Below are 14,176 nucleotides of genomic sequence, written 5' to 3'. Positions count from 1 at the left end.
AGACGTGTCTGCTGACACCAATAAATTTAACTTCTGTAGGGATTTTGAGAGAAATATGTATTTTTATTTCATATTTTTGTCTCCTTAAGCTGAAACCTAGCAGAACTTCTTGCTTCTAATATTGCTCAGTTTCACCTTAATATTACCTAAGTCCTATTTTAGCTCAGTTTTCTTCAAAGTTATACAGCTATTAGTCAATCAAAGCGCATTTGCTTTTCAGTTTTGTACAGACACACACAGAGCTAGATGTTTTTTCAACCTGAGAAGTATGAGTTTCCAGAAGATTTGAATGTGGCGTGAGGAGCCTGGTTTTGTAAGGAGGGATTTTCTGAGGCTTCCGAAAAAATATACCTTACATTTGTGTATTGCTTTACGGTTTTCACAAAAAGCTTGTCTCATGTAGTGTCTCACTTTTTACTGGCATCAGAGCTCTTACCTGAGAGAGTGGTTACCTCTGTTTTACACCTGAGGAAACTGAAGATCAAAGAAGGCATGTGACATGCTGGTCACTGAGCTGAAACGTGGCAGCACCGGGATTCACGCTGGGTCTTCCAGCTCCATGGCCAGTGTTTTCTCGACAGACCTTTACTGGGTGACCCACCAATGCTTGTCAAAGTGTAATGGTAAAATATTTCTTTTCAGGCCCACATACTACATGTGATTTGTAAAGTTTACAAATATTAGGAAGCAAAAAAATTGCTCAGTGTTAAGAATTGGGGTCAAAGAAAGACTTCTTCTGGTTACGAAGGCAAAGTGTTTCCTCCATGCCCAACCGAATCATATTAGGAACAGCTGTACTAAGAAAGCAGCTCTGTACCCACCACTGCTAGGCTCAGGCTTAGAGCCAGGAATGTGAGGACCAAGACAGGGCTGATGGAGCTGAAAATACCCTGGAGAGCCTGAAAGCATCATCCTGTGTAGTGTGAGAAAGTGGTCTGTGGGGCTGACGGTTCAGTTCACTCACCTTCCTCTGTTTTAGTCTAATATCAGGCAGAAAAGGAGAACATTTTCCTTGGAGTGATTTGTGTTCTTGTCAAATTTGCTGTTTACAATGCTTTTTAAATTTCAGTATCTGATACTGACTCGTTTGGAATTAGCCAACATTCTGGAGAATTAGAATTTATATATTTTTGGTGGATTTCTAGCTCATAAACATTGGTACTTTATCAATAATTTTACCTCTAAGTTCATAGATTAAGTCATGAAATATTATTACCAAATAAATGAGCAATATTTTGTTATTAGCTAATTGTCTTTGTGAGCACAGAAGTATGTCTCAATGGCAAAGTTTTTCATATAAGTTAAGATTTTATTTTCATTAGAAAACTAGGAAAAGGATGCATTTCAAATTAGGTACATGGTTGAATTATTACCCTTCCAGCTAGACAAAGACACAGAGCAAAGCTTTGCACTCGAGTGTGTGATAAGAAGCCAGTTCTCTTGCAGAAAAGAATAATTAAACTTGCCAATGGAAGAGCTTTAATTGAAAACATTTCTTGGTCTTCGAAAAATGAGACATGGGGATCATTTTTGAAGGTTGTTAGTATTTGACTCAGCTAAGACTGACAAAGACCTTTTCCTTGACCAAACTCTTCTCAGACTCTTCTGAACTCTTCTCAATCAGGCCCTGACTTTGGGCTTCCATGTCTGTTTCTGCCTTGTTAATTTTAAGAACAATCCTGCTTTGTCAGTGTAGCCAGGATCCCCCCACCCTTGGTATCCAGTCACTCTCAATATGTGCTCAAGTTCCTCTTCCTCCACCATCCCCAGGTGCTGTGTGATAGCCCAGGCCTGCCTTCAGCAAGAATCCCGCTAGGTTGGTTTAGCCAGAATCCCCGCCAACTGCCATGTTTCCGCTTAGTAATTTTCCATCCACCGACCGCCACCCTGCTCCTTCATAGTTCCTGGCTATTAATTCCCACTTTTCCTTATTGTATTTGGAGTTGAGTCCAATCTCTCTTCCCTGCTGCAAAACTCCTTTGTCCCTGTATCTATCACAACAGTCCCCCTGAATAAAGTCTGACTCACTGGTCTTTAACAAGTGTCATGAATGTTTTCCTTTAACAGATGAACTATCTGATCATTAATCAGAGGCCAAACTGCTCCTTTATTGGTAATGAACCTTGAGTCAATGAGTTTAAGCAAAAGCAGAAACCAAATCGAGAAGGCCGATTTTTGTAAGACTGGTAGACAGCGTGGCATCTAAGTACATAGCAGTTAATGGAGAGAATAAAATGTCGGAATAAGGAGTTTGGACTTCATTTCATAATAGGGGGTCATTGAAGTCTTTCTATGGTGTTAGAGGATTCTGGCAGCGTGTATAAAACAGAATGTGGAGGGAGAGAAATAGAGACGATTTGGAGCCTTCACCAGTGTTCCAAGTGAGGACTCAGCAGGGGCCTAAAGTAAGATAGTGGTGGTGAGAAAAAGGAGGACGAAATGGATGTTAAAGCTGTTATGAAGGCAGAATGAATATTGATTACGTGTGGGCAGTCGAGGGAGAGTGAGGTGTTAAGGGTGTGAAAATGTTTTCAGCCTAGGGCTCGGGAGGATGGTGTCCCCACGAAGGAAATGTATTTAGTTCAGTAAAAAATGTGGGGTTGTAGTTGAAGCAGTGGGACTGACCTTGAGAGATAAATAAGAGCTATGCATAGATGGATAGGAATTATCAACATCCAGCTGGTATTGAAGTCATGAGCCTGGATGAAACTGACAAGGGAGTCAGTTGGTGTTAGGAGATGGAGTATCCACAAAGAAGAGAGAGGGGACATGGGAGCAGAAATGCCTATAGTGAACCAAAAGTGGGAGTTTTGATGCAAGCAGGCTGTTGACACAGTTGAGTGCTGCAGAGAAAGTTGAAAGTGAGAAGAAGACAGTGGACTTGATGGCTATGAGGTCACTGATGGCTTTGGGAGAACAGTTTTAGTACAGCAGATGAGAATGTATATTGGATTTCGGTAAATGAAAAATATAGGAATTTGCTAGTGTACTTTTTTGTAAAGTTTGGCAGAAAAAGGAAGGAAGCAGATAAGATTGTACTTGAAGAAAAAAGTAACAAAAATACGGAAAGGTTGTTGTTTAAGAAGAGGGCATGTGCACATATTTATAAACTGTGAGACGAGTCCTTTGAGAGGATGTGATCTGAGAAGTGAGAGGTGGGAAAATCCTTCAAGAGCAAGTTCTCAGAGAAAGATGGGCCAGGTGGCATCCACGGCACGATTGGAGGCATTATCCTTTTTTTTTTTTTTTCCCCTCTGAAATGGAAGGTAATAGAGAAGATTTGAGTCAGGCAGGGGAATGTTGGGTTGTTTTTGCCTGATGATCTCAAACTTCACAGTGGTGTAGGATAATGGGAAATGAATTTTATGTGCTCTGAGTTTATCCTTTATAAATATTCCTTAATCCACAAAGTAAAGTGTTGTTACCAGAGTGAATTAATAGTTCATTCAATTAGTATTAATTATTAGTTATAGAGTGGAAGATTTTCCTAAATTTTAATAAGTATATACAGTCTTCAAAATTCATACATCAGAAGATTATCTGAAAAAAATATATACATACATATATAACCGAATCACTTTGCTGTACACCTGAAACTAACACAACATTGCAAATCAACTATACTTCAATGAAGAAAGAAATAATATTGGTAGCATAAAATGAAGTGAAGGTAGATCAGCTTTAATCTCAATGTTGTTGATAATAAATACGAATCACGAGCTGTGATTATCATTGAAACACACTTAAATTAGGACGTTTTCTTGACCTGTTCTCATTTGTTAGAACTGCCCCCCACCCCAACTGTTTTCTTGACATGTCCCCTTAAATACCTTAGAGACCCCTCAATGTCAACCTGTCCTTTATTGAAGTCACAGTTTGCCCCCTCTCCTGGCCAGCCTCCTAATGGTCCCTCCTTCCTGATGTTTACTTACTTGTGTGGTTCGCTCCCACATTGTACCAGGGTTGGTCTGTGTGACCCATATGGAAGAAGTGATGGTATGTCACTTATGGTATTAGGTTAAAAAATTCTGCAGCTTCCATCTTGAAAGTCTTCTTTTGCTTGTACCTTCTCTCCTTGGGATATCTCACTGTGTGAGGAGGGCGGGCCGCAAAGTCGGGAAGAGGGGAAGCCAGCTGCCCTGGAGTGAGAAGTCCTATGGAGAAGAACTGATGCCTCCAGTCACTTACCAAGGAGGAACCGAGATCCGCCAACAACCACACGAGCAAGCCTGGGAGTGAATCCTTCAGTAACAACAGACTTCTGAGATGGCTGTGGCCCTAGACAGTAGCTTGGTTGCAGCCTCACGGAGACCTGCTCCCATATTTCTAATCTTCAAAAGTTCTGTGCTTGCTATTTTAAGTTGCTACCTTTTAAGGTAATTTATTATGCAGCAAAAGAGAACTTTCAAATAATTGTATGAAGATTCTACATTTGAGGATCAAATACTTAGTTGACAGGGATAATTGACAACGTGACAACGTGCTAGTAGAACCTCAGGCAGATGACACCATTCCTACCTATACACGAAAGGGAAAGGCCTTCGACATCCATAGTGATGGACTAAATTCACTAATAAGAACTGACTAATAAAACCTACGCTACTGCCTAAGTGTTTACTCCCAAATAATCTAATTTGCGTGGAGAAGTGGTATGGGGCTTGTCATGGATGCCAATATTGAAATATCTGCTTCATATACGAGTCATGAACCAGACTGATAGATGGATGTGACGCAGATCGATGTGACATTTCCCATTTGGCCACTCATGTTATAAATTGTTACACACTCTTAAGCTCATGCTGGTGTAATGCCTGTGCCATTTTATATTTCTTAGATGTCTGACTCAGCTATTTTAAAATTCACTACAGATGTTATTACCTTATCCAAATAATGATGGTAATGCCAGTAGCTGAATAGTCCACTTGCTTTCTTTTCATTACAAAATGCTGTTTAAGAAGTATTTTAAGCTTCTTGGAAGAAAATCACTATTACTATGATTATGGCTACTATTTTTGGTCATTTTTTCCTTTTTAGGATATAAAGAAGATGTCTGGGAAAGGGGAAATGCCTACGCTATTTTTCATGTAAATTCAGCAAGAAATGCTTTTCCTTTTTAAAGATCCATTGACAGAATACTTGAAATCATTTTTCTGCTTCTAAGAAATTAAGGACTTTGAGTGATAAGACTCCAGTCATCTTCTTTCTTTAGCAAATTGGTTGTTCTGTTTTAATCCTAAAATTTTCCCAATGTAGTTAAGTGTCAAATCTAAACAGAAGATATTTTTAGAAATCAACTTGGACACGATGAATTCCAATATCGTATTCCAATTTCGAGTACTTTTTACTTCACAAAAAAGGCAGACCAGGGACAAAAATGGCCTTGGGGCCATAGCTCAGTGTTGCAGAGTTTTCCTCCTTTGATTCCTTTCCTCCAAGTTTGACAGAGATGAGAAGATTCCATCTTGTTGGGTCTGGGTTGCTTTCCATTAGTCTTTTCTCAAAGACCTCTTTTTGCCGAACCTGTTTCCAAGAACAAGGTTTGACCAGTGAATTTTAGGTACTCCAGGAGTTCCTGAAGAAGTTGAAATATAGATGCTATCTTTACACCTTTCCCTTCCCTTGAGTTACCAAAGAGGGAATGACCTGGAAGGGCTGAGTGCTGAGTTGTACCAGGAGAAGGTTTCAATGCAAGGAGAGTAAAGAATAAAAGATGCACAGCATGAAAACTTTCCTTGCATTCTTTTTTTAAATTATACTTATGTTATAAAATTAAGATTTGGAAGACATGACTCTTTCTAACTCAAAAATGACCTGAGAGTCCCTTGGAGTATCTTTTGTTGTTGAATATATCTATATAGCTCACACATCATGTTTCCTATGTAAAGCTACTCTTTAATTGTTCATGTATTGCCCCATTTAATCCCCATACCAACCTTGTGAGGCAGATACTATTATTATTCCCAGGGCAGGAGACAGGCCAGGGCTGGCTTCATGGGCCTACAAATCTGTGCAATTTCACAGGGCTTCAGAGGGACCCTGCACTTGGTTCAATACCATGTTGTCACTGTCTTGAAAATCCTAATTTTTGAACAAGAAGCGATGCATTTTCATTTTGCCTAGGCATAAGGAAAGCATGGGCAAAGGCAGAGCACTGGGAAGCAGTATAAGAACTTATTGCTAAATCATGCCCTGTTAGGTGGGTTTGGCAAGGGAAGGACTGGAAGGATATGCAGACTGGGGTTTAGATTTTACCTTGTAGTTTATGCTGGGGCCGGCAGGATTTGAATTATGGAAACATAGACGTGCAAGTAGACTGCAAATGCTTCCCACACTAACGTACTGTATGTTGTAGGTTCACAGTGAGCTTCTGAAAAACATTTGTTAGTGACTGCTTTACTCAACTCACAAGTAATACAGGAGGCACATGAACGGAAAGCAATTATTACTACATTTTGAGATGGAATCAGTCATTAAAATGTGAAGCACACAGAGCGACAACATTTAGACTCTTCTGTTTGGGTTTTTTTACACTTTATCAGAACAAAGACCAGAAAAAATGGTTACCAAGACAAATAGAATGGAAAAAGTATTGAAAATGAAATTATTCTCCCATGGGATCATAATAGTGTGTTTTCCATGGGCTGATTACTTTTCCTAGGTGATCCTAACGAATGCCATGTCTTTATAGACTCTATATGTGTGCCTGGAACTCTCGAACTCACACCCTGATCCAGAGCTCACTTCGGAGTTAGAGATTTGATTATCAAACATCTGCATTAGGATGGCTCTCAGATACTGCTGGTGAACAAGCCCAAAACTGAGTCTTTGATCAACCTCTCCTGAAACTCTTCTTCCTCCCACCTGCCCACTTGGAAGGTGGCAGCTTCTGTCACCCTTGCAACTGCTCACTCTGCATCCAATTCATGACCAACTCTGTGTTTCCTATCCATCTGTATCTCCTGTCTCTGTTGCTCTCACTCTTGACCAAGCCATCATCATCCCTCACCTCGACCCTTGCACTAGCTTCCTCAATGGTCTCCCCACCACTTTTCTTGTCCCCTCTCTAATTCTTCCTCATATTGTAGGCAGTGGTCTTCTTAAGACGAAACTTGACTCATGTCTGATGAAAGCCCTCCAGTGGCTTCCTAGTTTGATTACAGTGAAACCCAAATTCCTATAGGAGGCTGAAGGAGTCTGTCCCCAGCCTGTCCTCAACCTTATATCGTGTCTCTCCTCCCAGCTCACCAAGACAGCAGCCACATTTCCCTCGTTGCTGCTCCAGGAATGTGAGAGACTGTTCTGCCTTGAGCCTGGATACAGGATGAGCTCTCTCCCTCAGTGCACGTCTGCATAGATCACCTCATTCTTTTTTTTTAAGATGTTGGGGGTAGGAGTTTATTTATTTATTTTTGCTGTGTTGGGTCTTCATTTCTGCGCGAGGGCTTTCTCTAGTTGCGGCAAGCGGGGGCCACTCTTCATCGCGGTGCGTGGGCCTCTCACTATCGCGGCCCCTCTTGTTGCAGAGCATAGGCTCCAGATGCGCAGGCTCAGTAGTTGTGGCTCACGGGCCTAGTTGCCCCGCGGCATGTGGGATCCTCCCAGACCAGGGCTCCAATATGTGTCCCCTGCATTGGCAGGCAGATTCTCAACCACTGCGCCACCGGGGAAGCCCCATCATCTCATTCTTGATCATTGTTCAGAACTACAGAAGATATCTTCTTTAGGGAAGTCCTTCTTCACACTTCAGTCTAAAATAGATCCCTTTGCTATCTTCTCTCTAAGTGCTCTGTGAGTTTCAATCATTGTTGATTTGTTTAATGTCTTCCTCTTCTGGAAGCTATAAGCTTCATGAGGGCCAGGCCATTTCTTTTGTTCATCTCTATCCCTAGGGCCCGACACAATGCCTGATGCACATGGAGATGTTCAATAAGTACTTGATAAGTGAAATAAACCTGGCCTTACTGTTGTTGTTTTACGTACTTTGCGTATTTTATACCTTGAAACTTGTCTTCGTTGTATTCTCCTGAGCATCTTCACCTTCCTTTAGATGCTGTTTTCTGCTTGCTCCTCTCCTGGTTTTTCCCCCATAACGTTCCATACTTAGTACTGATATTTGTCTCTGATGAACTGTTCACCACTCAGGGCCCGAGGTTGAGTTTCCACCAGAGTACCACCCACTGATGGTGTGGAGGTGGGTGTATATCGAGCTCTGGGAACATGCCCCAGATGCTTGCCACAAACACGAAATTGCTTTGAATCTCTTATCTTAATTTAAAATAAATTTGCATTCTACTTTATAATTATTCCATATTCTTATTCTCTTCCGGTATATCATTTTATACTTATTATAAGAAGTAAATGCTTGGTGTAGCTTCTGTGGCTAGTGCCTGTATCCCAGAAGTTCTGGCTTAAATATTTTTAGGCATTTTTAGGCCAGCTTAGTTTTCAAAACAGTTCCTTCCCCACTCTTAGCAGAGAAATCTGAGCACTATAAAAGATGCCCAAGTCCTGCTCCTACCTTCTGGTCTCCTTATTCTGGTTTGTTTGTTTTTGTTTCTTTTATCCCTTCCACCCCAGTTCTGCTTCCAGTAATTCTTGATGGATTGCTGTTTGCATTTTGGGTGGAAAAGCTCTTTATTGTGCTGGACTGTCCTGCTGGTGTCCTCTCCACCTCTCTCCACATTGCAGAGAATTTTGCATCCCTGGCCCCCAGCTACTAACTGTCCATAGCACGGTCATCCTGGCAAGCCAACCCAATACCATATTTCCAAATACCTGTAAGTAGGTTGCTCCTCCCCCAGTTGAGAACCACTTCTCAGACTGTTGACCTCTTTTACAAAATCCAGAGCTTTCTGCTTGATAATAGCTTCAGGGGTTAATACTTCTTTCATTCATTCAAAACACAGACAACTATTTATTACATGCCCACTGTGTGCCAGCCACTGCTCTTGACAGTGGGGATACAGCAATGAGTAGACCCACCCTCTGAGGTTTGTTGTGTGGTTCTTTCTACCTAACGACTCACTTGATTTTTTATGCTAGTTTCCAAACAAGGTTATTCTCTTCCAGTGTATCGTTAAATTATTTTCATTATAATAATACCATTTGCAGCAACATGGATGGACCTAGAGATTATCATACTAAGTGAAGTAAGTCAGACAGAGAAAGACAAATACCATATGATATCACTTATGTGTGGAATCTAAAATATGACACAAATGAACTTATCTATGAAACAGAAACAGGCTCACAGACATAGAGAACAGACTTGTGGTGGCCGAGGGGGAGGGATGGACTGGGAGTTTGGGATTAGCAGAAACAAACTATTACATATAGAATGGATAATAACAAGCTCCTACCGTATAGCACAAGGAACTATATTCAATATCCTCTGATAAACCATAATGGAGAAGAATATGAAAAAGAATGTATATATATGTATAACTGAATCACTTTGCTGTACAGCCAAAATTAGCACAACATTGTAAATAAACTATATTTCCACAAAATAAATTAAAAAATTATTTTCATTTTATGTTTTGATGATTCCTTGTTTAAAAGTTATAAGGACATTGACATTTAGGATCGATGAAAGCATTGACCACAATAATAATAAATATAATTTAAAAAATGCACAAAATATGAGTGATCAGTGCCTAATAGCTAACACATTAGTAGAATATTAATATTTTAAACATACTTCACATTAAAAAATATTTTATTTTATTTTTTCATTTTATTTATACCATTGCTTGATTAGGCTTAAATTTAAAAATTAACCTTAAAAAACTGCTTTCATTTGATTAAACACATGTCTAAATTATAACTAAGAAATGCAAATAATATTTTCATATATTTACTGATAGACTAGGATTCTAAATTATTACAACATTGAAATAAGCTTGTTTAGAGTATATATTTTCACCTACTTCTAATCAATATATCTGTTATAAAACTGAGCAAATATAGTTAAAATATGAGAGGTTGGAAGACTGAAATAGTGTATTTAGAAATACTAGTTCAAATAAATGTCTTTCATTTATTCATTACAAATTATACAAGCAGAGAATTTTATTTCAAGGTAACATTATAATACACATTTTATTAGAAAATACCTGGGTATTGAAAATATATATATTACTATAACACTTTACTATGTTAGTTCATTTAATACAGCGACCTTATGAGGTACATACTATCATTATACACACTTTACAGTTAGAAAAAGAGTCCCAGATACAGGTGACGTTTCTTTTGACCACATGCTCCAATCACATTTCTCTTACCCTTGTCTCAGAAGCAACCAGTAGCGTGAGTTTGGCGTATATTCATCTACTCACTTTTTACCATATGTCTATCAATAAACAATGTATAATAAGAAATATTTTCGTGCGGAGCGATGTAATTTTTATCAGAATTCCCGCTTCAGTTCTCCTCCTTTTCTTTTTGACATAAGTAGTTCATTTTGGCAGCAGTGATTTTATTTGCTATATGCAATTATTTCGTTTCTCTGGGTTTACTCACATGGTCATGTCATTCTAGCATATCTGTGTGTTCATTCATGTATACAGTTGTACAATAATTAAAGAAGCTGCTGAATGCTATCAGAAGCAGCAGAGAGAATCCTACATCTATGAAATGAAGCAGGCTGGCAAGACAGGGAGCGGAGGGCTGCTGGGCTGGCGTGAGACTACTCTTTGGGAGAACAGTTGGCGAGCGTCTTTCCAAAGACAGCCATGTGACACAAGAAAAACTGGTATCAGCAAGAGGTAATAAGATTTACCATTTGCTCTCCTACCTGCTAACATTATTTTCAGATGTCAGAACCTGCAGTCACAAGAAGAGACAATGGTAACAATTTTATACCACTTTCCATGTGCCAGGCACCATTATAAACACTTTATATACCTTACCTTGTCTAATCTTGACAACAGACTTGTAAGGTAGGTTTATCATCATCACCACCATCATCGTCATCATCCTCGTTGTCATTGTTCGTAGTTTGCACTGGGGGGGTTAAGTGACAGGTACTGTCACAGGTGGGCTCCAAACCCACAGAGTGTGGCTGTGAAGCTTGAGTGATTAACTCCTACACTGTAGCACCCCTGGCAGGATGAACACTGTTGAGAATTAAGTAACACGATACTCTCCCTATTGATAAGTTTGACAACTTATGGTTGCCAAAGGGGAAAGGGCAGGGAGGGATAAGTTAGGAGTTTGGGATTAACATATACACACTACTATATGCAAAATAGATAATAAACAAGGACCTACTGTATAGCACAGGGAATTATACTCAATATTTTGTAATAACCTATAAGGGAAAAGAATCTGAAAAAAATATAGATATGTGTGTATGTATAACTGACTCACTTCTCTGTACACCTGAAACTAACACAACATTGTAAATCAACTATACTTCAATAAAAAGGCGTTATTTTATAGAGAAATTTCTGTGCAGTGATGTGACAAGTAGTTACACTTTATTTCTCTTAATTTTTTACTTTTCCAGAAAGACGTAGTTGAAGTAAAAGCACAATTAGTTTCAAAAGGAAATTATTAAATCTGGAACAGGTTAAATATCATCTATTAGCTGTTACCTGTCTAGACTGCCAACATGTAAATACCTGAATGTTTGTTTCTCCTTTTTTTTCCTCTACTTTGTCTCATTTTGTTTTTTTTACTTTCGAATTTTAGATGATAATGTTCTATGCCTTCTCTTAGTACTCTCGCTTAGCCAAAACGACAGTTATCTCTAGGGATAAAACCACAGAAACCACAATAAAGACATGGCTGAATGGCCCCTAATTGACTTGTTTAATCCAATAAAGTGTTTTCCTCCTGAGACAATTAGAAGGTCAGGATGGAATACTGTGGATACAACAGGTATATGAGCTGCTCTTATGTAGTTTATATACTCACTATTTGCTGAACACGTAACATCAATTGCTGGACCTTAGCTGCAGGGTTCGTTTTGTTAATCCGAAGCCAGGAGCTTCACCTTCATTCAGTCATTTATTTCCAGTCTATCTTCCCATCTGACCACCATGGCCCAGGGCCCTACCTGCCCTCTGTGAGCACACTTGTCCACCACCCCCTGCTCACCCTTGTCGGAACCCTAGGTCTTTGCAGCCTGGCTTTCATCTCGCATCTCTGCTGAAATCGCTCTTTTGGCGACTGATAACACTTCAGTGATCAGCTCCAGCTCCAGATCTAGTGATCTTTTTTTTTTTTTAAAAAAAAAAAAAACATTTTAGGATGTACAGTTTAATGGCATTAAGTACGTATGTTACTGACCAGGGCTCTTGACCTCCTTAATCAATAGAAATTGATAAGAGGCCAGACAAGAAATTGGGGCAAGGCTTTACTGGGACTCGTGCTGCAGCAGGCGGGAGCAGAAACAAGTGACGTGTGCCCTTGCTCGCTCTCTGAGGGGGGCGGCAAGCTGCTTCCTTTTATGGGGTGAGGGTAGGGGCAGGTCGAGGGGTCGGGCCGGAGGGGGGGCTTGGGTGTTTTGCCCACCCCCTTGGTGTTGCTGTGTGCAGGGGGCATGCGCAGTACCTGCTTTGGCTCCCGACACCTCAGGTGGCAGTTGGGTTTTTGGTCTTTCTGTATCTTGTTCCTAATTTGTTCCCAACTGCGCATGTATGCAGTTATTTTTAGTCGCTTATAGTTTCTTCGTATTTTGTTGCTTGAGGTGAGGTGTGTCCGGGTGCAAGCACTGCAGCTCTGCAGCAAAGGGTCCCAGGTCCCAGGTCCCAGCCTGTCTCACGTTCCCATTATTGTGCAACCATGACCATTATCCATCTCCAGAGCTTTTTCACCTTCCCAAATTGAAATTGTCCCCGTTGACCATAACTCCCCACTGCCCCTCCCCCAGACCCTGGCAACCATCCTTCTGCTTTCTGTCCCTATGAATCTGACTACTCCAGTATTGCATACAATATATTGTACTTTTTTATACACTCTTTTTGACTTATTTCACTTAGCATAATGTCTTCGAGGTTCATCCATGTTGTAGCATGTGTCAAGATTTTCTTTCTCTTTAAGGCTGAATGGTATTCCATTATACATATATACCATATTTTGTTTATCCACTCACCCATGTGTGAACATTTGAGTTGTTTCTACCTTATTTTATTTTATTTTTTTTGCGGTACACGGGCCTCTCACCGTTGTGGCCTCTCCCGTTGCGGAGCACGGGCTCCGGACGCGCAGGCTCAGCGGCCATGGCTCACGGGCCCAGCCGCTCCGCTGCATGTGGGGTCTTCCCAGACCGGGGCACGAACTCGTGTTCCCTGCATCGGCAGGCGGGCTCTCAACCACTGCGCCACCAGCGAAGTGCTGTTTCTACCTTTTGGCTATTGTGAATAGGGGCGCTGTGAACATGTCTCTGCTTTCAATTTTTTGGGTGTGTACCAAGAAGAGGAATTGCTAGATCGTATGGTAATTCTGTCTGAGTTTTTGAGGGATTGACATACCGTTTTCCACAGCAGCTGCACCCTTACATTCCCACCAGTAATGCAGAGGGTTCCCTTTTCTCCACGCCCTCTCCAACGCTAGTTCTTTTCTTTTAAAAAAAAATAGCCATCATCCTACTGGGTGTGAAGTGGTATCTCTTGGGGGTTTTGCTTTGCATTTCCCTAATAATTAGTGATGTTAACTCTTTTCACGAGTTTTTCATGTGCCTTCACTAACAGATTTCTAAAGGAACTCCTGTACTCAGAGTTTTTCTAATTCTGACCTTTCCAAGGTCAGTATGTTCAACTTGTTCTTGTATTTCCTAAGAATCTCCAGCATCCTCCCACTCCCTTGTCTGCTTAAACTCCTTCAACTTGGTTTCTGTTACTTGTAATCATTTCTGGTTCAGCTTTCCTAGACTCTATTCCTTGTTGCCTCTAACTTTGCAATTAACCACAGCATTTGCTCCACCCTGCTATCTTTGTAAAACATTTCTGCTACGTTCTTACCGTTTTCTGCTTATTTTTCATAGGGAAAATGATGAGCAACAGGAAAGAAAATCCCTAAAAATGTTTTTTACTCAGGAGAAATAAATACAGAAGCAGCACATCTACAGTGTACTTTCCTCTCCCGGGGAGTCACCGTGATACCTGTTTACTGTTGCCCCTTAAGCCCGTATTCTCTCTTCTGCCAGGATGTCAGGGCAATAGTAGCC

This window comes from Phocoena phocoena, chromosome 12, assembly GCF_963924675.1.
Source record: "Phocoena phocoena chromosome 12, mPhoPho1.1, whole genome shotgun sequence".
Taxonomy (NCBI): Eukaryota; Metazoa; Chordata; class Mammalia; order Artiodactyla; family Phocoenidae; genus Phocoena; species Phocoena phocoena.
The sequence above is the reverse complement of the archived record's forward strand: the minus strand, read 5'-3'. Positions refer to the sequence as shown.